Source organism: Macaca fascicularis, chromosome X (genome assembly GCF_037993035.2).
Source record: "Macaca fascicularis isolate 582-1 chromosome X, T2T-MFA8v1.1".
NCBI lineage: Eukaryota > Metazoa > Chordata > Mammalia > Primates > Cercopithecidae > Macaca > Macaca fascicularis.
The window spans coordinates 129,007,137-129,028,763 of NC_088395.1; the positions used below are offsets into that span (position 1 = coordinate 129,007,137).

Consider the following 21,627-nt stretch of genomic DNA (forward strand, 5'->3'; position numbering starts at 1 on the left):
TTAAAGCAGTGTGTAGAGGAAAATTTATAGCACTAAATGCCCACAAGAGAAAGCTGGAAAGATCTAAAATTGACACTCTAACATCACAATTAAAAGAACTAGAGAAGCAAGAGCAAACGCATTCCAAAGCTAGCAGAAGGCAAGAAATAACTAAGATCAGAGCAGAACTGAAGGAGATAGAGACAAAAAAAACCACGAAAAAAATCAATGAATCCAGGAGTTGGTTTTTTGAAAAGATCAACAAAATTGATAGACTGCTAGCAAGATTAATAAGAAGAAAAGAGAGAAGAAATAAATAGACGCAATAAAAAATGAAAAAGGGGATATCACCACTGGCCCCACAGAAATACAAACTACCATCAGAGAATACTATAAACACCTCTATGCAAATAAACTAGAAAATCTAGAAGAAATGGATAATTTCCTGGACACTTACACTCTCCCAAGACTGAACCAGGAAGAAGCTGAATCCTTGAATAGACCAATAGCAGGCTCTGAAACTGAAGCAATAATTAATAGCCTACCAACCAAAAAAAGTCCAGGACCAGATGGATTCACAGCTGAATTCTACCAGAGGTACAAGGAGGAGCTGGTACCATTCCTTCTGAAACTATTCCAATCAATAGAAAAAGAGGGAATCCTCCCTAACTCATTTTATGAGGCCAACATCATCCTGATACCAAAGCCTGGCAGAGACACAACAAAAAAAGAGAATTTTAGACCAATATCCCTAATGAACATCGATGCAAAAATCCTCAATAAAATACTGGCAAACCGGATCCAGCAGCACATCAAAAAGCTTATCCACCATGATCAAGTGGGCTTCATCCCTGGGATGCAAGGCTGGTTCAACATACCCAAATCAATAAATGTAATCCAGCATATAAACAGAACCAAAGACAAAAACCACATGATTATCTCAATAGATGCAGAAAAGGCCTTTGACAAAATTCAATGGCCCTTCATGCTAAAAACGCTCAATAAATTCGGTATTGATGGAATGTATCTCAAATTAATAAGAGCTATTTATGACAAACCCACAGCCAATATCATACTGAATGGGCAAAAACTGAAAGCATTCCCTTTGAAAACTGGCACAAGACAGGGATGCCCTCTCTCACCACTCCTATTCAACATAGTGTTGGAAGTTCTGGCTAGGGCAATCAGGCAAGAGAAAGAAATCAAGGGTATTCAGTTAGGAAAAGAAGAAGTCAAATTGTCCCTGTTTGCAGATGACATGATTGTATATTTAGAAAACTCCATTGTCTCTGCCCAAAATCTCCTTAAGCTGATAAATAACTTCAGCAAAGTCTCAGGATACAAAATTAATGTGCAAAAATCACAAGCATTCTTATACACCAGTAACAGACAAACACAGAGCCAAATCATGAATGAACTTCCATTCACAATTGCTTCAAAGACAATAAAATACCCAGGAATCCAACTTACAAGGGATGTAAAGGACCTCTTCAAGGAGAACTACAAACCACTGCTCAGTGAAATAAAAGAAGACACAAACAAATGGAAGAACATACCATGCTCATGGATAGGAAGAATCAATATCGTGAAAATGGCCATACTGCCCAGGGTAATTTATAGATTCAATGCCATCCCCCCATCAAACTACCAATGAGTTTCTTCACAGAATTGGAGAAAACTGCTTTGAGTTCACATGGAACCAAAAAAGAGCCCGCATCTCCAAGACAATCCTAAGTCAAAAGAACAAAGCTGGAGGCATCACGCTACCTGACTTCAAACTATACTACAAGGCTACAGTAACCAAAACAGCATGGTACTGGTACCAAAACAGAGATATAGACCAATGGAACAGAACAGAGTCCTCAGAAATAATACCACACATCTACAGCCATCTGATCTTTGACAAATCTGAGAAAAACAAGAAATGGGGAAAGGATTCCCTATTTAATAAATGGTGCTGGGAAAATTGGCTAGCCATAAGTAGAAAGCTGAAATCTGATCCTTTCCTTACTCCTTATACAAAAATTAATTCAAGATGGATTAGAGACTTAAATGTTAGACCTAATACCATAAAAACCCTAGAAGAAAACCTAGGTAATACCATTCAGGACATAGGCATGGGCAAGGACTTCATGTCTAAAACACCAAAAGCAACGGCAACAAAAGCCAAAATTGACAAATGGGATCGAATTAAACTAAAGAGCTTCTGCACAGCAGAAGAGACTACCATCAGACTGAACAGGCAACCTACAGAATGGGAGAAAATTTTGCAATCTACTCATCTGACAAAGGGCTAATATCCAGAACCTACAAAGAACTCAAACAAATTTACAAGAAAAAAACAAACAACCCCATCAAAAAGTGGGCAAAGGATATGAACAGACATTTCTCAAAAGAAGACATGCATACAGCCTACAGACACATGAAAAAATGCTTGTCATCACTGGCCATCAGAGAAACGCAAATCAAAACCACAATGAGATACCATCTCACACCAGTTAGAATGGCAATCATTAAAAAGTCAGGAAACAGCAAGTGCTGGAGAGGATGTGGAGAAATAGGAACACTTTTACACTGTTGGTGGGATTGTAAACTAGTTCAACCATTATGGAAAACAGTATGGCGATTCCTCAAGGATCTAGAACTAGATGTACCATATGACCCAGCCATCCCATTACTGAGTATATACCCAAAGGATTATAAATCATGCTGCTATAAAGACACATGCACACGTATGTTTATTGCAGCACTATTCACAATAGCAAAGACTTGGAATCCACCCAAATGTCCATCAGTGACAGACTGGATTAAGAAAATGTGGCACATGTACACCATGGAATACTATGCAGCCATAAAAAAGGATGAGTTTGTGTCCTTTGTAGGGACATGGATGCAGCTGGAAACCATCATTCTTAGCAAACTATCACAAGAGCAGAAAACCAAACACTGCATGTTCTCACTCATAGGTGGGAACTGAACAATAAGATCACTTGGACTCGGGAAGGGGAACATCACACACCGGGGCCTATCATGGGGAGGGGGGAAGGGGGAGGGGGGAAGGGGGGGGCAGGGACTGCATTGGGAGTGATACCTGATGTAAATGACGAGTTGATGGGTGCTGACGAGTTGATGGGTGCAGCACACCAACATGGCACAAGTATACATATGTAACAAACCTGCATGTTATGCACATGTACCCTAGAACTTAAAGTACAGTAATTAAAAAAAGTAACTCTCAATAAATTAGGTATTGATGGCTCATACCTCAAAATAATGAGACATTTATGAGACTCTCCCAGCCAAGATCATACTGAATGGGCAAAAACTGGAAGCATTTCCCTTGAAAACCAGCACAAGGCAAGGATGCCCTCTCTCACCACTCCTAATCAACATAGTATTGGAAGTTGTGGCCAGAGCAATTAGGCAAGAGAAAGAAAGTGTATTCAAATAGGAAGAGAAGTCAAATTATCTTTGTTTACAGATGACATGATCCTATATCTAGAGAACCCCATTGTCTCAGGCCCAAAGCTTCTTAAACTGATAAGCAACTTCAGCAAGGTCTCAGGATACAAAACCAATGTGCAAAAATTGCTTGCATTCTTATATACCAACAACAGGCAAGCAGAGAGCCAAATCACAAATGAACTCCCATTCACAATTGCTACAAAGAGAATAAAATACCTAGGAATACAACTATCAAGGCAAGAGAAGGACCTCTTCAAGGATAACTACAAATCACTGCTCAAAGAAATCAGAGAGGATTCAAAAATGGAAAAACATTCCCTGCTCATGAATAGGAAGAATCAGCATCATGAAAATGCCCATGCTGTCCAAAGTAATTTATAGATTCAATGTCATGCCCATTAAACTACCACTGACATTCTTCACAGAATTAGAAAAAACTATCTTAAAACTCACACAGAACCAAGAAGGAGCCCATATAGCCAAGAAAATCTTAAGCAAAACAAACAAAGCTGGAGGTGTCACCCTATCTGACTTCAAAGCATATGACAAGGCTACAGTATCCAAAACAACATGGTACTGTTACAAAAACAGGCACATAGACCAGTGGAATAGAATAGAAAACTCAGAAATAAGACTGCATATCCACAACCATCTGATCTTCCAGAAACCTGACAAAAACAAGCAATGGGGAAAGGGTCCTCTATTTAATAAATTGTTCGGGGTGAACTGGCTAGTCATATGCAGAAAATTGAAACTGAATCCCTTCCTTATACCTTATACAAAAATTAACTCAAGATGGATTAAAGGCTTAAATGTAAAACCCAAAACTATAAAAACTGTAGAAGAAAATCTAGGGAATACCATTCAGGACATAGGCACAGGCAAAGATTTCATGATGAAAATGCCAAAAGCAATTGCAAGAAAAGCAAAGCTTGACAAATGGAATCTCATTAAACTAAAGAGCTTCTGCACGCAAAAAAGAGAACTATCATCAGAGTGAATAGACAACCTACAGAATGGGAGAAAATTTTTGCAATCAATCTATCTGACCAGGGTCTAATATTTAGAGTCTACAAGGAACTTAAGCAAATTTACAAGAAAGAAACAAACACCATAAAAATTGCGGAAAGGACACCAATAGACACTTTTCAAAAGAAGAAATACATGCAACTAACAAGCATATAAAAAAAGCTCAACATCACTGACTGTTAGAGAATTGAAAATCAAAACCACAATGAGATGCCATCTCATGCCAGTCAGGATGGTGATTATTAAAAAATCAAGAAACAACAGATGCTGGTGAGGTTGCAGAGAAAAAGGAATGCTTTTACACTGTTAGTGCGAATGTAAATTACTTCAATCATTATGGAAGACAGTGTGGCAATTTCTCAAAGATCTAGAAGCAGAAATACCATTTGACCCCAGCAATCCCATTACTGGGTTTATACCCAAAGGAATATATATCATATTACAAAGATATGTTCACATGTATGTTCATTGTGGCACTATTCACCTTAGCAAAGACACGGAATCAACCCAAATGTCCATTAATGTCAGACTGGATAAAGAAAATGTGCTACATACACACAATGGAATACTATGCAGCCATAAACAGGAAAGAGATTATGTCCTTTGGATGGACATGAATGGAGCTGGAAGTTGTTATTCTCAGCAAACTAACACAGGAACAGAAAACCAAACACCGTATGTTCTCACTTATGACTGGGAGCCAAACGATGAGAACACATGGACACAGTGGATGGAACAACACACAGTGAGGTCTCTCTGGGGTGGGTGGAAGGAGGGAGAACATCAAGAAGAATTGCTAATGGATGTTGTGCTTAATACCTAGGTGATGGGTTGATCTGTGTGCAGCAAATGACCATGGCACACATTTACCTATGCAACAAACCCGCAAATCCTGCACATGTACCCCGAACTGAAAAGTTAAATAAAAAACAACAACAAACATATGGCATTAAAAACATACTGAAAGCAAAAAACAAACAAAAAACAAAACAAACAAACAAAAAAACCCTCAGGTTGACCTCAATCTTCCTGCTAAAATACAGTAGAACAATATTCAGAAAATCCTCAGAGAAAGAGATTATGCCCCAAGAATGCTATGTCTATTCAATCTATCCTTCAACCATAAAGGTAACTGATAGCTGTTTTTAACATGCAAGAATGCAGAAATAGAGTAAACTTTAGCAATTCTCAGAAAAAAATACTTGAGGTTAAAATGAAGTCAAACAAGACAAGAATGGGGGAAAAAAAACCCAATATGAAAAGAATGTTAGTGAGCATTAAATTTACTTAAATATAGAACTAAATTTAACGACAAGTGGAATTACAGAACACACAAAATATATGGTTACATAAATACAGATAAACTAGTGAACAAAAAACAGAAACAGCTAACAGTGACAGGTGATGGGAGGAGGCAGGAACTGGTAGTTAGATGCCTATCAATGTCTGTTCACTGCTACTTCCTTACTAGCATAACACAAATTCTATTTGGGAAAGCAACATGTCCAGCTAAAAGTATTCGCTTTCTCACACTTTCGCCTGGCTGGACATGAGACCAAGTTCTGGCCAATTAGGTCTAACAGCAACTTTCTAGATGACACTTATAGGAAAATTTTAAAGGACAAAGACTTGGTTGGCTGTTGTCTTGGTCTGGGGCTGCTATCAAAAAATGCCATAAACAAGGTATTTTACAAACCACAGAAATTTATTTCTCACAACTCTGTTGACTGGCAAGTCCAAGATTAAGGCAGATTCAGTATCTGGTGAGGGCCCCCTTCCTGGTTCACAGATGTCCATCCTTTTGCTGTTACTTCACATGGTGAAAGGGATGAGGGTGTCTCTGAGCCTCTTTTTTAAGTTGCACTAATCCCATTCATGAAGGTTCTGCCCTCATGGTCTAGTTACCTTCTAAAGGCCCTACCTACTAATATCATAACCTTGGGAGTTAGAATTTCAACATGTGAATTTGAGGAAAACATGAACATTCAGACAATTGCAGCAGTCATACCTCTTTCTCCTTGTTTCTGCTGTGAACATGAACTCATGACTGGAAGTTTAATACCATAAGGTGGCAAACATGAAGATGAACGTCCATGTGCTAAGGGCAGCAGGGTAGAAAGATGAAAGATGCCTGGGTCCCTGATGCCTTCTCTCAGTCATACCAACTCCAGATTGCCTAATCCTGGAGATCTTACTGCATAGAATGAGCAAATTCCTTATGTATTTACCCATCATTAGTGTTGTATTTTGTTATTTGCAAACAAATGCATTCCAAAATGATACTGTCAGACACAAAGACATAGCATATGGGAAAGATATACTTCTCACTGTATGCATTTTTGTATTATTATGTTTTGCCATGTCACTATCTTACATTGTTTATTTTTAATCTAGAAAATATTAACCAAAAATGCTTAGTAATAAATAAGAATGTAGAATATATGTAACAAACATATGGACCTTACTGAAGTACCTAAAATAACATTCTAATAAGGTGACTTTAAAAGAGTTTAATTATTTGAAAACAAAATTTGAAACATTTTTATGTAAAATTTACCAAAAGTTTAAAATATTCATCAGAAAAACCAGATAAAATAGTCAACAAAATTTTGCAAAGAAAGAGTAACGAAGAGGCTGCTACATTATCTGACATTAAAATGTATTCTACAATTATAATCATTAGAATAAGATATAAGAATAGACAAACATATTTACATGATATTATAGATGTCTCAGAAGTAGATCTTAACCCATAGAAGAAGAGTATATGATTAGGCACCATTCCAAATTAATAAGGAAAGAAGGAATTTTTCAATAATGACACTGGAACTGTTGGTTGGCAACTTGGCAAATTTTTAGAAGTGGATTTTTTAGTTTATATGACCCTCTAAGATAAATTCCATATGGACTAAAAATATTAATTGCAGACTTCCATTTCTAGCAAGATAGTGTACTAATTTCACGGACAAAATGAAACAAGAATTGTTTAAATGCATATAAGTACTCTCAAGAAAGAGAAAGCAAGTACTGACAGAGCAAAGAGCATTAGGCAATAGGCACGTAAGTTGACCCCAAATCCTTGAGAATAAAGGAAATTTAAACAATCCAATAAAGTGCAAGAAGAAAAAAAAGGAATTTTTTTTTTTACTTTTCACTTTTTTAAACTTTTATTTTAGATTCAAAGATACATATGTGCAAGTTTGTTATATAGGTAAATGAAGTGTCATGGGAGTTTAACGAACAGATTATTTCATCACCTATGTAATAAGCATAGTACAGGACAGTTTTTCAATCCTAACCCTCCTCCCACCCTTCACTTTCAAGTAGGCTCCAGTATCTATTGTTCCCTTATTTATGTCCATATGTACTCAATGTTTAACTCCCACTCATAAGTGAGAACATGCAGTATTTGGTTTTCTGTTTCTGTGTTAGTTTGCTTAGGATAATGGCTTCTGGCTCTATCCATATTGTTGCAAAGACATGATCTCACTCTTTTTTGTGGCTACATAATATTCTATGGTGTATATGTGCCACATTGTCTTTATCCAGTCTACCATTGATGAGCATTTAGGTTGATTCCATATCCCACAGCAAATGAGGTGCTTACTGGTAAAATGTTTAAAATACAATCTCATTATTGGGTATATACCCAAAGGAATATAAATAGTTCTACCAAAAACACACATGTACTTGTATGTTTATTGCAGCATGACTCACAACTGCAAAGACATGGAATCAACCCAGGTGCCCATCAAAGATGGATTGCATAAAGAAAATATGGTATATGTACACCATGGTATACTCTGAAGCCATAAAAAAGAGCAAAATCATGTCCTTTGCAGCAACATGGATATAGCTGGAGACCATTATCCTAAGTGAATTAATGTAGAGAAAGAAAAACAAATATCACATGTTCTCACTTATAAGTAGGAGTTAATCATTGGGTACACATGAACATAAAGATTGGAGCAACAGACACTGGGGAATTCAAAATAGGAGAGAAAAGAGGGGCAAGAACTGAAAAACTATTTACTGGTGACTAGGCTTACTACCTGGGTGACAGAATCAATCATACCCCAAACCTCAGTATCATGTAATATATACATGTAACAAGCCTGCACATGTACCCCTGAAGGAAAATTTTTTAAAAAGAAATGAAAAAACATGTGAACAAATAAAGTTTCTCATAGATGGTGAAAAATTATGGAAAATCCAGTGTTCCTTTTCAAGTTGAGAAAATGACAAGAATGACCACTATTGCTGCTTCTATTGAGCATATAGCAGAGGTTCCAGTTGGTAGGAAAAAAAAGAAAAGAAAAATAAATTAAAGGCCTGTGAACTAAACATGAAGAACTACAATTGCTATCATTCACAGACGATAATGCTATAAAAGACAAACCATAAAGACAGATGTACCATGTTTGTTAACACAGAGAAAATACTTTAAAGTTCACAGTTGTTCCCGTTATCAACAAATTCAAAAGAATTCCAATTAAAATTTTGAAAAGGTATTTCATAGAAATGGGCCAACTGACCTTAAGTTAATTTGGAGATGACAAAGGCTTAAAAATAATAAAAATGTCAAAGAATAATAATAAAAAAACTTGCCCTACCAGACATAAAGATTCATCATAAAGGTATAGTGACTTAAAAAGCAGGTTTTGAGCCAGCAATAAAGAAATAAAATGATGGGACAGAATAGAAAGCCTAGAAAAAGATGAGTATTTATATGGCAACTTAGCATATGGCAGAGGTTCCCTTACTACATCATTACTTAAATGGTGCTGTGCCCATTTGATATTTATTTAAAGACAGCCCTACCCCACACCATACACAGAAGTAATTTCATGTGAATCAAATACCTAAAGTTGATAATCCAATTTTGAACATTTCTAGAGCAAGGAAAATATTTGTATGCCATTGAATTAAGATACTCTTTTTACAAAAAAAAAAAATACAAATCATAAAGGATATAGTGGATAAATAGAGCTGTATTAAAATTTAAAACTTAAGTATGATTATAACTTAAATGTAAAACCTCAAACTATAAAAACCCTAGAAGACCACCATTCAGGACATAGGCACAGTCAAAGATTTCATGATGAAGGCGCCAAAAGCAATTGCAAAAAAAGGAAAAATTCACAAATGGGATTTCATTAAACTAAAGAACACAGCAAAAGAAACAACAGAATAAACAGACAACCTAAAGAATGGGAGAAAATTTTTGCAAACTATGCATCTGACAAAGGCCTAATACCCACCTTCTACAAGGAACTTAAACAATTTTACAAGAAAGAAACAACCCCATTAAAAAGTGGGCAAAGGATATGAACAGATACTTTTGGAAACAAGACATACATGCAGTCAACAAGCATACGAAAAGAAAAGCTCAACATTAGAGAAATTCAAATAAAAACCACAATGAGATTCCACCTCACTCCAGTCAGAAGGGCTATTATTTAAAAGCCAAAAAATACTAGATGCTGGCAAGGTTGTCAAATAAAAAAAACAACAAAAAAGAATGCTTATACAGTCTTGGTGGGAGCATAAATTAGTTCAACCATTGTGGAAAGCAGTATGACAATTCCTCAAAGACCTATAAGCAGAACTACCATTTGACTCAGCAATCCCATTACTGGGTATACATGCAAATGAATAGAAATCATTCTATTATAAAGGCACCGCATGAGTATGTTCATTGCAGCACTATCCACAATAGCAAAGACATGAAATCAACCTAAATGCCCATCAATGATAAACTGGATAAATCAAATGTGGTACATATACACCACGGAATACTATGCAAACATAAAAAAGAAACGAGATCATGTCCTTTGCAGGGACATGCATGGAGCTGGAGGATATTATCCTTAGCAAACCAACACAGGAAGAGAAAACCAAATACTGCATATTCTCACTTATAAGTGGAAGCTAAATGATGAGAGAATATGGACACATAGAAGGGAACAACACACACTGTGGCCTTTCAGAAGGTGGAGGGTGGGAGGGGGCAGATGATCAAGAAAAATAACTAATAGGTAGTAGGCTTAATACCTGGGTGATGCAATAATCTGTGTAACCCCCATTACACAAGTTTACCTATGTAACAAGCCTGCATTTATACCCCTAAACTTAACATAAAAGTTGAAAAAATAAATAAATAGGCTAGGTGCAATGGCTCATGCCTGTAATCCTAGCACTTTGGGAGGCTGAGGTGGGTGCATCACCTGAGGTCGGAAGTTCAAGACCAGCCTGACCAACATGAAGAACCCCCGTCTCTATTGAAAATACAAAATTAGCCAGGCGTGGTGGCACATGGCTGTAATCCCAGCTACTTGGGAGGCTGAGGCAGGAGAATCACTTGAACCCGGGAGATGGACGTTGTGGTGAACCGAGATCATGCCCATTGCACTCTGGCCTAGACAACAAGAGCGAAACTTCGTCTCAAAAAATAAAAAATAAAACAAAAATAAAACTTGGGTATGTCACAAATTATAAATTTAAAAGAAAAATTACAGATTTGTAACAGATACTTTTTACATATATAACACACAAAGGATTTGGATCAAGAATATAAAGAGCTTTCCAAATATCCATAATTTTTAAAAAACAACACAATTTAAAAATATATAAGTGGTATGAACCAGTAATTCACAAAGAACTCCACATTTATACAATTACATGTGCTAAGGTAGTAGAAATGTATAGATTAGAAATAGAGGCACCTATCTGGATAAATTTTAAAAGTATAATATTAGATGACAAAGATCTGTTGGAAACAGATTGTATCTAGCAGAATGTTAAAGCACACAAAACAATAATTTGTAGTGTTATGGTTATAAATATATGTAGTAAATATAAAAACATGCAGGAAAGTTATGCAAATTTCAGCAGAGAAAGGGAGAGCAAAGGGATAGAGGTGCGACTTTAGCTATAGCTGTAACTGTTTGCCAAAAAAAAATTTAACAAACATGGCAAAATGTTAGCATCAGTTAAATCTATGTTTGGTTCATAGATATTGAGTATATTCAACTTATATATTTTTCTTATGTTTGCAATATATTATAATTAAAATTATATTAGAATTTCAAATTTTAAATGGTTGTGAGGAAATATAGGTGAACATTTATTTGCTCATGGGAAAAAGAAGACCATTTAAATATAAAAGCAAAAATAAATCACAAAGGTAAAGGCTGATAAATATGACTACAAAAAAATGAAAAAACTACATAAAAACACATCAAAAAATTTAGTTACAAGACGGAGCAAATATTTGTAATACGTGTGTATAAATGATAAGTATACATATATCCAGTATTGTTAATGTAAAAAAAAGTACTTTCAAACTCTAAATCTTCATCAAATGTTGAATATTAATAAATGTGAATTCCATAAGGTTAATGAGTATATAGTGAAATCAGCACTTTTGTCAACTGCTAGTGGGATTTTTAAATGATTGACCTTTGTGGATACCAGCTGACAATATTTAAAAGAGTATTAAAATTGTTCATACTAAAAATAGACATTAACCTGATAAAATGATGATCTCTAAGGAGTGAGATGACAGAAGTGACTTATAGTTTCTATTTTATACCCTTCTCTTTTTTAGTGCCTGGTTTGTATTACTTTTATAATTTAAAATTATAATTACTTTTTCATGTAAATTATTTTAATAAAAAGCAACCCATTTTATCTTTTGGCCGAAAATTCTACTTTTAAGGAAATCATTCTATGGAAATTATTAGACATGCACAAGTGATATACCAGATAATTTTTGGAAATTTTATAATACACATAGATACAACCTAAACATTAAACATTGGGAAATAAATATATTGTGGTGCATAAACATGGTGGAGTAATGTGATGATTTTAAAAAATATATTTCAAAAATAATCACAAAAGAAAGTGTTTGCTATATGATTGTAAGAATAAAAAGGATAGCTCAATGATGCCATGTAATGTCAAGTTAATGGAAAAAGGCTGTGCAATGTAATCCAACTTGAGAAGGGGACAAACTGTTTCTATAATAAGGTCACGGTTATGCTGGCAAGGAATCAATTAATGTCTTATGATGGTTCAATGAAGGATTTTTAGCAGAAAAGAAATTCTCCTTGTGTGAGATGTACTTTTTTGTTTATTTTTATTTTAGGTTTTCTTCAAGAATATAAAAATATTAAATAGCAGACAGTAATCCAGAGTGGAGAATCACCCTGACATTCTTCTTACCACATCCCCATTTCCAATTATAGGACTCAGAACTCCCCACTCTTTCTACCAGGAAGAAGAAGCAGTTTTACCTGACAATCCATGCTGGAAACCAATGGTATACAAGGAAGGAGTGGGGAGAGAAAGTTGACATTGATGTAGGACTTGCAAATATCTGATGGTATGATAACAGGCACAGAAAAAATGGGAAGCAGGGACTTCAGGATAAAGGAAAATAAAATAATAAAAAGAAATAAGAACAAATGAACTGAAGAGAAAAGAGGGTGGCATGAGGAAAAGAGAGTAGGCATCCTTCTTCACAGAACTAGAGAAAAAATCCTCATGGGAAAATGAGAAAGTGCAGTGAACACACCCTCAATAAATAGATAGGATAAGAGAGAAAAATCAGGGACTCACTAATCAATTTTTAAATCCACTGTCTACCAGCACCACTCTGTATGGTTTGGATTAATCACCAGAGGATTTGAGCAAAAACCAGCTTGAACTTATTTCTGTGATGTTTACTTGTGAGGGTCGCAAGATAATAACTGGTATTAGATAGACTAATCTCTCCCACTCCCACAGGAGGGCAAGGAATGGTCTATGGGGCCTTGGGGAGAGATGCCAAAGAGACAATAATTCACCCAGAAAATTTGCCTTTCATCTCTTCCTCTCTGGAGAATATCTAAAGATATATGGGCCAAAAAAATAAAGAGCCTACCTATACACACAGAGAAACATATATTTCATGTGTTTCTATGCAGATCTGTATGCACAGAAAAAAAAAAATGTCCTAAAATATTATTAACATTTTCCTGGGATTTAGGATTACAGGTGATTTTTATTTCCTTGTGTAGCAGAATAATCTTATAAAGTCAATAAGAATAGCAGATTGACATTCAGACCCAAAGGAAATTAGAATGCCCAGAAGAGAAGGGAAGAAGGAAGAGTTGAGCAGTGAGAATCATAATGCACTGAGTTTAAAATCAGAAATACTTAAGTTATATTATATTGTAGGACTAAGTTTATTGCAGAAAGTTAAAATGCAGGTTAAAAGCTAGGTGAATTTCAGTTGAAGAGAAATAAATAACACTACACTCTTGTACATTTGAGTTTGTGACTGAAGTTTTCTACTTCCTGTATTTGTTAAGCTATGTAGAAATTTCAAATGTATGCCATGTTTGCATTTATTTCTTTGAACCCAATCAAAACAAACATTGAAATAGAGCTGTAAACATGTCAAAGATGCAGATTAATGTATGTTACTTTTTAAAGTTCTGGACTGGTAAAAGTCTGAATTTATATCTAGAGGCACTATAAAAGAATATGTTCTGTATTAGAAAGCAAAATGTTCAAGTTAGACACTAATAGAAACTTGCTAAATATATTTTAAATCAATACACTTCAAAATTGTTAGAAGCTGTTAAAATCTGTAAGTAAGCATTTGGATGATCTTTTACACTAAGAAAAAGTGAAAATTCTTCATTTCAAAAAGGGAGTGACATTTGATAAATACCTTGGTAAAGGTATAAAAAAATGCTATGGGAGCAAATGCAGGGGAGCCATTAGTTCCTTTGAAAGGTTCATAAATCTCTGGCAAGTTGTATCTGCAAACCTAAACATATAAAGTGATGACACTGAACACTGATATCTCGTTTTCTTTGACAAATCCCCATAATGGGCATGTGACTTATGTCAAGGTAAAGAGGATAAAATCAGAAATGCTTCCTGCTGCCCTGTAATATAAGTGGTGTTACTAAGGATAGAAGAATAAACTTTTGCCTGTCATTGTTTAATTCAGTCCAGGGATTGCAAACTCAGAGTACTTTGGCTGATCTGGCCCACAGACCTGTTTATTTTGGCTCATGATTTCCTTTTAAATAAATTTAAATGTCCTTTAAGTTATACACTCTCCAGTACACCATCATACATACCATTTTCTTTTGAAAATTCAGCTCCATGCAGTTATTAAGAATACAGAGTCTAGAAGTCAGAGTGTATGAGTTAAAATTCAGTATCTATCACCTACTAGCCACATAACCCTGGGAAAATGACTTAATCTCTGTATAATGGTTTTCTTACCTCTAAAATGAGGGTAATAATGGTCGGGTTTCAGTGAGAGTTAAATCTGTTAAAACTCGTAGAGCAATTAAAATAATGCTAAGCAGACTGTGTAATATAAGCACTGTGTAAAGGTTTGTTAAATAAATATTGGTTTATCTCCAGCCTAATCATGTTCTCTCCCTGGACCCTATAAGCATTTGGGCTCATACTTTTGGTTTAATTTTATCCATAAGAAAGCTTTCATCTTGGCCTTTCATGTAAGCAATGTGTGTGGCCCCTCCATACACGGTAAAAATAAGGGATTCCAAAGAGTTCTATTTTCATATAAATATACCAATGGCTGACTCATTACAATCATCATAAAAATCTTCCAAGCTAATTAAACTCTGGAGATACTAAGGGCACAATATAGAGTCCCTGTCCGTAACAGGATTATTGCCCAGTAAGAGAGACTGGAATTGTACATGATGAGTAAGTGCAGGAGAGGATTACATATGCAAATGATAAAGGCTAGGTGACTGAAGTCTGTTGGAGAAAGCCATGATCACAGAGGGATGTGGTGGACTAGGAAGGATCTATAGAGGATATGGGACTTGAGCTAGTTCTTGAGGGAAGAGTGAGACTTAGTTCTGCCTAGGGATTAGATAGATGAAAACATTCTGACAAGAGTCATGTGAGCAAATTACAGAGGCAGAATATATCTGAAAGCTTGAGCAATTACACACAGATTTAATTTGAGTAGAAAGTTGGTTATGGCAGAAATTATAGGAGATGGGGCTGAGCCCATGGATGAAGACTGCATTATGGAGAGTACTAAATGCCAGATGAAGGGCTGTATATTTTATCTTGAAAGCAGTAGAAAGTCAATGAAGATTTCAGAACTGGGAGAGGTAAGTGGAGAGATAGTTAATGATTTTTTCAAATAAATATTTAATTTAATTCATAAAGATTAATCTGTTCAGTGTAGAGGATGGAAAGGGCCAATGGATAGTAGGGAAATTAAAACACTAGAGAAGAAACATGAAAATTAGCTGGGAGACTATTGTAATACAGTCTGAGATTAAGTTGATCCAAGTTTGAATCAGGGTGGGACCACACACCTGGAAAAGAAAGGCGGTAAGCCAATTTTTTGCCCAATGACAGTGTATACATCCAGCAAAATAAGTTAGCTTATCAAGAATTCTAATCTTCCATAGCTTTATGTGTATTTGTCTATACTGAGACACACCAAAACATTCTGTTACTATATCTATTTCTTCTTAATCTAAAAGCTCCGCCAGGTTATGAGATTTGTCTGATTTCTTTTGTCTCTCTAGAACCTAGCAAAATGCCTGACACATATTAACATTTTTAAAAGTGTAAAACTAAACCAAAAATCAATAGTTTATCTAGGTAACTTTTGATAAATGGAGAAAAAGCAGCTCTTGAGTCTACTCTGTATTTGGAATATTAAGAGAACATGGCAAAATAAGAAGTTCTGATAAAGGAGCAGATTCAGGAGGAAAGGAAAAAAAAATTCCAGGAGTGAGATATTTGAACTTAATCAATCTCAATCTCAATCTCAATCTCTCTCTTTCTCTCTCTCTCCCCCCCGCCCCCCCGTGATGGATAATACTGAATGTCAACTTGATTGGATTAAAGGATGCAGAGTATTGATCCTGGGTGTGTCCATGTGGGTGTTGCCAAAGGAGATTAACATTTGAGTCAGTGGGCTGGGGAAGGCAGACCCACCCTTAATCTGGTGGGCACAATCTAATCAGCTGCCAGCAAATATAAAGCAGGCAGAAAAACGTGAAGAGGCGAGACTGGCCTAGTGTCCTAACCTACATCTTTCTCCGGTGCTGGATGCTTCCTGCCCTCAAACATCAGACTCCAAGTTCTTCAGTTTTGAGACTCGGACTGGCTCTCCTTGCTCCTCAAGCTTGGGACAGTCTATTGTGGGACCTTGTTATATATATATATATATATCCATCCTATTAGTTCTGTCCCTCTAGGGAACCCTGACTAATATACTCTCCATTGATCCTTTAACAGGTAAAATCATTATTTTGGAGGGATAACAAAGTTCTATATTTTAATAATGATAAATGTTTATTAGACCTATAAAAAATAAAGCTTCATGGGGCACTGAGACACAAGAGCAATCAGTTTGAGCTTAGAGTATAAAAGGATATAGAGCATCTGGGCAAGGCGGTGTATGAAATGTGGGGGAGTTACAAAGCCTGAGATGGATTGCTTAAAGGGTGGCTTCTGAAAGAGTAATGCATTCATTGGCCAACACAACAATCAGATTAATGTCACCTTAGCATCATCTTTGGGTTTGACTTTCCACCATCCCTGAAAAGATAAAGTCATATAATATTAACAGAAATGTAGAAGGAAAAATTTCAAATATAGTCATGTTAACTTTGGGTAAACCAGCCTGCAATGGTCCACAGCTGTATTTCTACCTTCATAAGCCCAGGGACACTGCTTATCTTAGGGACTATCTTTTGAACGGTTAAAAAATGCAGAAAACTATCTCTTATCTCCTGGAGGTAGATGGATTTCAGTGTTAAAGGAGCTTATAAAACTTGACAATTTCCCAGTGGCAAGGCATGGCCTTTATACGGAACTGCTCAAGAGGTATCTGCTCCCTTTCATCCTGAGAGAGAACCATGGAATAGTTTGGCTGCAGCCTAATTCTCTGGCAGTAATATAACATATCAATATGGCTCAAATGAGTCATCACCATTAGTGAGGCATGGGCCTTGCACTGGGTAGAGCATATATTGATTCTCAATAAATGTTTCTTGAATTGAATTGTACTTGCAGTGGCAATGTTGAATTTGCCCTGACTTAGCCACATGTGGCCCAAAGCAACCCAATTGTGGTATTAATGGACAAGGTTTAGGTATATACTATGGCCAGAAAGCGAAGCAAATAAACTCAACAAAAAACTAATAAGGCAGAGTAAAGAACTAGAAATTTCATGGGCAGGCCGGGCACAGTGGCTCAAGCCTGTAATCCCAGCACTTTGGGAGGCCGAGACGGGCGGATCACGAGGTCAGGAGATTGAGACCATCCTGGCTAACACGGTGAAATCCCGTCTCTACTAAAAAATACAAAAAAACTAGCCCGGCGAGGTGGCGGGCGCCTGTAGTCCCAGCTACTCAGGAGGCTGAGGCAGGAGAATGGCGTGAACCCAGGAGGCGGAGCTTGCAGTGAGCTGAGATCCGGCCACTGCACTCCAGCCTGGGTGACAGAGCAAGACTCCGTCTCTAAAAAAAAAAAGAAAAAAAAAAAAAAGAAATTTCATGGGCTTTAGAGTAACACCTGGATTTGAGTCCTAGCTTTGACACTCACTAGCTCTGTGAACTTAGAAAAGTTTATTAATTTCTCTGAGCTCCACAACTGCATCTTCATAATGAGGATTATAATAATTTCTACCTAATATAGTTATTAGGATTAAATGGTAAACCCTTGATAATCTTATTATATACTTATAAGAATGGTACTTATGAACATCAGGCAAGCAGTTTTGGCCTCATGGACGCAAGTGCCTTAACTGTAAGTGTAAAGCATTGTATTATTACAGATAGATTGGTATGGTAGACAGAATAATGGCCCATCAAAGATGTCTACGTCCTAAGCCATATAAATATGTTACCCTACATGGCAAAAGGCATTTTTTCAGATGTGATTAACTTAAAGATTTTGAGATGGGTAGATTATCCTGCATTATTCAGTTGGTCCCCAAGTGATTACAAGGGCCCTTAGAAAAGGGAGTCAAGAAGGTCAAAAACAGAAAAATGAGATGTGACTACAAAAACAGAGGTTGAAGTAATGTGCTTTGGAAATGGAGGAAGGGACTATAAGCAAAGGTATGCAGGTGACCTCTAGAAGAATGAAAAGGCAAGGAAGCAGATTCTCTCCCAGAGTTTTAAAAGTAACATAGCATTATGGATGCCTTGACTTCAAAGACTTCTTTCCTTCAGAACTGTAAGATAATACATTAGTGTTGTAAGCCAGTAAGTTTGTGGCAGTTTGTTATAGTTAGCAATAGAAAACTAAGAAATTTGGACTTGGTTAAAAGAATTCAACAAGCTGTCAAAATCTTTCAAAAGATCAGCTTTAGGACTGATATAATCAAATATCTTCATACCTGGGCACCACAGCAATCATTACCTATAAACTATCAAAAAACCCACCTGAATTCCTCTTCCAAATCATGGTGTCACTCTGGAACACAAGCCCTTGATTGTTATTGTTGGTAACATTTCTTGGAACATAATCCTAGAATGTATAATATGAACCAAAAGGAAAAGTTTGTATTGGTATTTGTGACCTTCCTCACAGATGATTTTCACTCTGGGGCTGCAAGAAATAGCAAGAAATATGTTCATCATTCCCTTTACCCTTTAAGGAAAAATAATCTGCTTCACCCATCTGGGCCTAAAGGGTGGTTCCAATTGAGTGACTGGCACTGTTCTTATGAGCAATGTAAGCCTCCTAGTTCCTGCTCAACAGCAACCAATTGCATTTGATGCTGAGTGGACATGGGCACCATTCCAACTTTGCAAGTGTGCCATTTGTACTGCTTTGGTGTGAGGCAGAAAAATAGGAAATCTGAGCTACCATAGAAATATGCTTGGGTAAGTTGCTTGCCATTGTCCCAGGTTCTGTGCATAATTTCAGGAGAAAATGAGACATATTTGAAAGTTCACTTTCACTAGATTAGGAACGTGCTACTTTCAATTTTATAAAACCACTGAAGCATTTTCTCAATACTGAACCAACGCTGACTTATTTTTGAAAAAGACTACCTTACCATGTAATGCATTTTAACCATGCAATGGATTGTTGGGAATTCCATTCCTCCTTTTGTTACTTTGCATTTTTAAAAATGTAGCATCCAATGTAAAAATCACAAAGGACACAGTATCTATATTATCCTGTCAATGTTAATATATTCAGCTTTTCTAAAAAAGGAAGCAAGCTTCTGTTGAAAATAAAACCTTAACCATTAAGTTATCAGGGGAAAATATCAGATACACATAGAAAACCAAATTTTGTTTATTCCTTACATATTGTTCACAGTAATTGCAGATGTCTAATAGGCAGAAACATAAAACTTTTACCCATCGCACAAGATCCCTGTACTAACACCACCATTTTAGGCAAATTACCAACATTAGACATCAAGCACCTATGCCATAGTTCAGTATAATGGCAGTTGTGCATACATTTATACATTCATCCCTCCATCCATTCAAAAAATATTTGTTGAGCACCTACATTTTCCCAGGTGTATGGTGATGGGAATATCGAAGAGAACAAGATGGGTCTTTGCTCTCCTGGAGCTTTAAGTCTAATACATGGTACATAGTAGACATGTGTTACATGTTTGATAAATTTATTGATACATTTAGTTTCATACATAATTCAAAATTTAACTCTGAGTGTGCGTGTTTTTGTAGCCATACGGTATTTAGAACTAAAGAGGAGAGAAGACACCATGGGGGAGATGAATCACCTATACCTAATTTCTTACACCCGTGCCACTGACAGTTCTATTATATTAATCATTCTATCATGTTACCACTGATGGTAAGAATGATAACCTTAAGATCTTCAGTGGTGGTCGCTATATTCTTATTAGGGCAGGAAAGTGGACTCAGACACTTTTCATAAGGGTTGGGAAGGGCTTCTATGTAGCCTTAAAGAAATCCAGTTATCTCAGGGTCAGTAAAGAGTAATGGTTTCCAAAGAACTCGGGATATAAAATCAGATAACCTGGATTTGGATCTCAGTTCTTTCATGTGGATTTGGGTACCCATCTAAACATCACTTTAATATTTAAAATGGGAATAATAATATTGGCCTGGAATGGTTTTGAGGATTAAATGAGACAATTCAGGTGAATCATTGGCCATAAAGCCCAACACAAAGCTCTCAGTAAAAGTAGTAGTAGTAATAGTTGTTGTTGTCATTGTTTGTTGTTACTACATTGATCTCATAGCTTCAGTTAACTAATAATTTACTAAGGCTATACTTTCAGGGATCATTTCTATAGCTTATTACTAGAGGAGTTAATCTGAATGTGTAGAGCACCAGAAACCATGAGGAGGAGGTGCAGTGTTCTCTCCTGAGCATAAAGCCGGCCCTAGGCAGTGTGTTGCCTCAATGCAACTGCCATTTGCCATTGATGATGATTGTTCTCTTTCTCAGAGAGTAAGAGGAGAGGATGCATTCTGAGTGGCTCCTGTTTATGTTATTAAAAGTAAAAAAATAAAAATAAAAATAAAAGAAAAGAAAAAGAAAGGAATTTACTGCATCCTGGCTACCCAAACCTCATAGGCTTTCAAATGTAATTGCAGGAGAAAATGTGACTTTGCTTCTCCTTTTGATCCATACATCCCCTCTCTCTAGTTCTAAGCCCCACCAAAGTCTCTCTCTTCTCTCCTCCCTCATCTCTCCCTCTCTCCCTCTCTCTCTCTCTCTCTCTCTCACATACATACACACACACACACACACACACACACACACACACACACACACACACACAGAATTAAGCCAGAGATGGTATGTCAGCTGTGATGGATTGATAGTTCCTGCCTGGGATAATTTGATGAGAGGAATCCTGAGATTCCATTGGAAATCAAAATATAAAAGTAGCATGATTGATTATTAATGTCAGTTGACGATTTGGATAAGTAAATGATAGCATACATACTCTACTGCCAGGAAAATATAGGTCATTAACACTTCAGTATAATTTTAAATTTTTTTTATTTTTGGAATACACACATGCCTTTTAAATATTAATGCTTATTATGGAATAAAAGTCTTGGCTCCCTATTAAATAAATTTCTGGCATTAGGAAGCAAGTAAGAAAGATTT

General features: G+C 36.2%; 1 non-coding gene across 1 annotated transcript; it reads left to right on the top strand.

The window, feature by feature from the left end:
- The first annotated feature begins 20,769 nt into the window (after positions 1 to 20,769).
- On the top strand, positions 20,770 to 20,987 carry LOC123571543 (small nucleolar RNA U3). The gene has a single exon (XR_006695688.1). It is a non-coding gene; the product is annotated as a small nucleolar RNA U3 (small nucleolar RNA).
- The last annotated feature ends 640 nt before the right edge of the window (positions 20,988 to 21,627 follow it).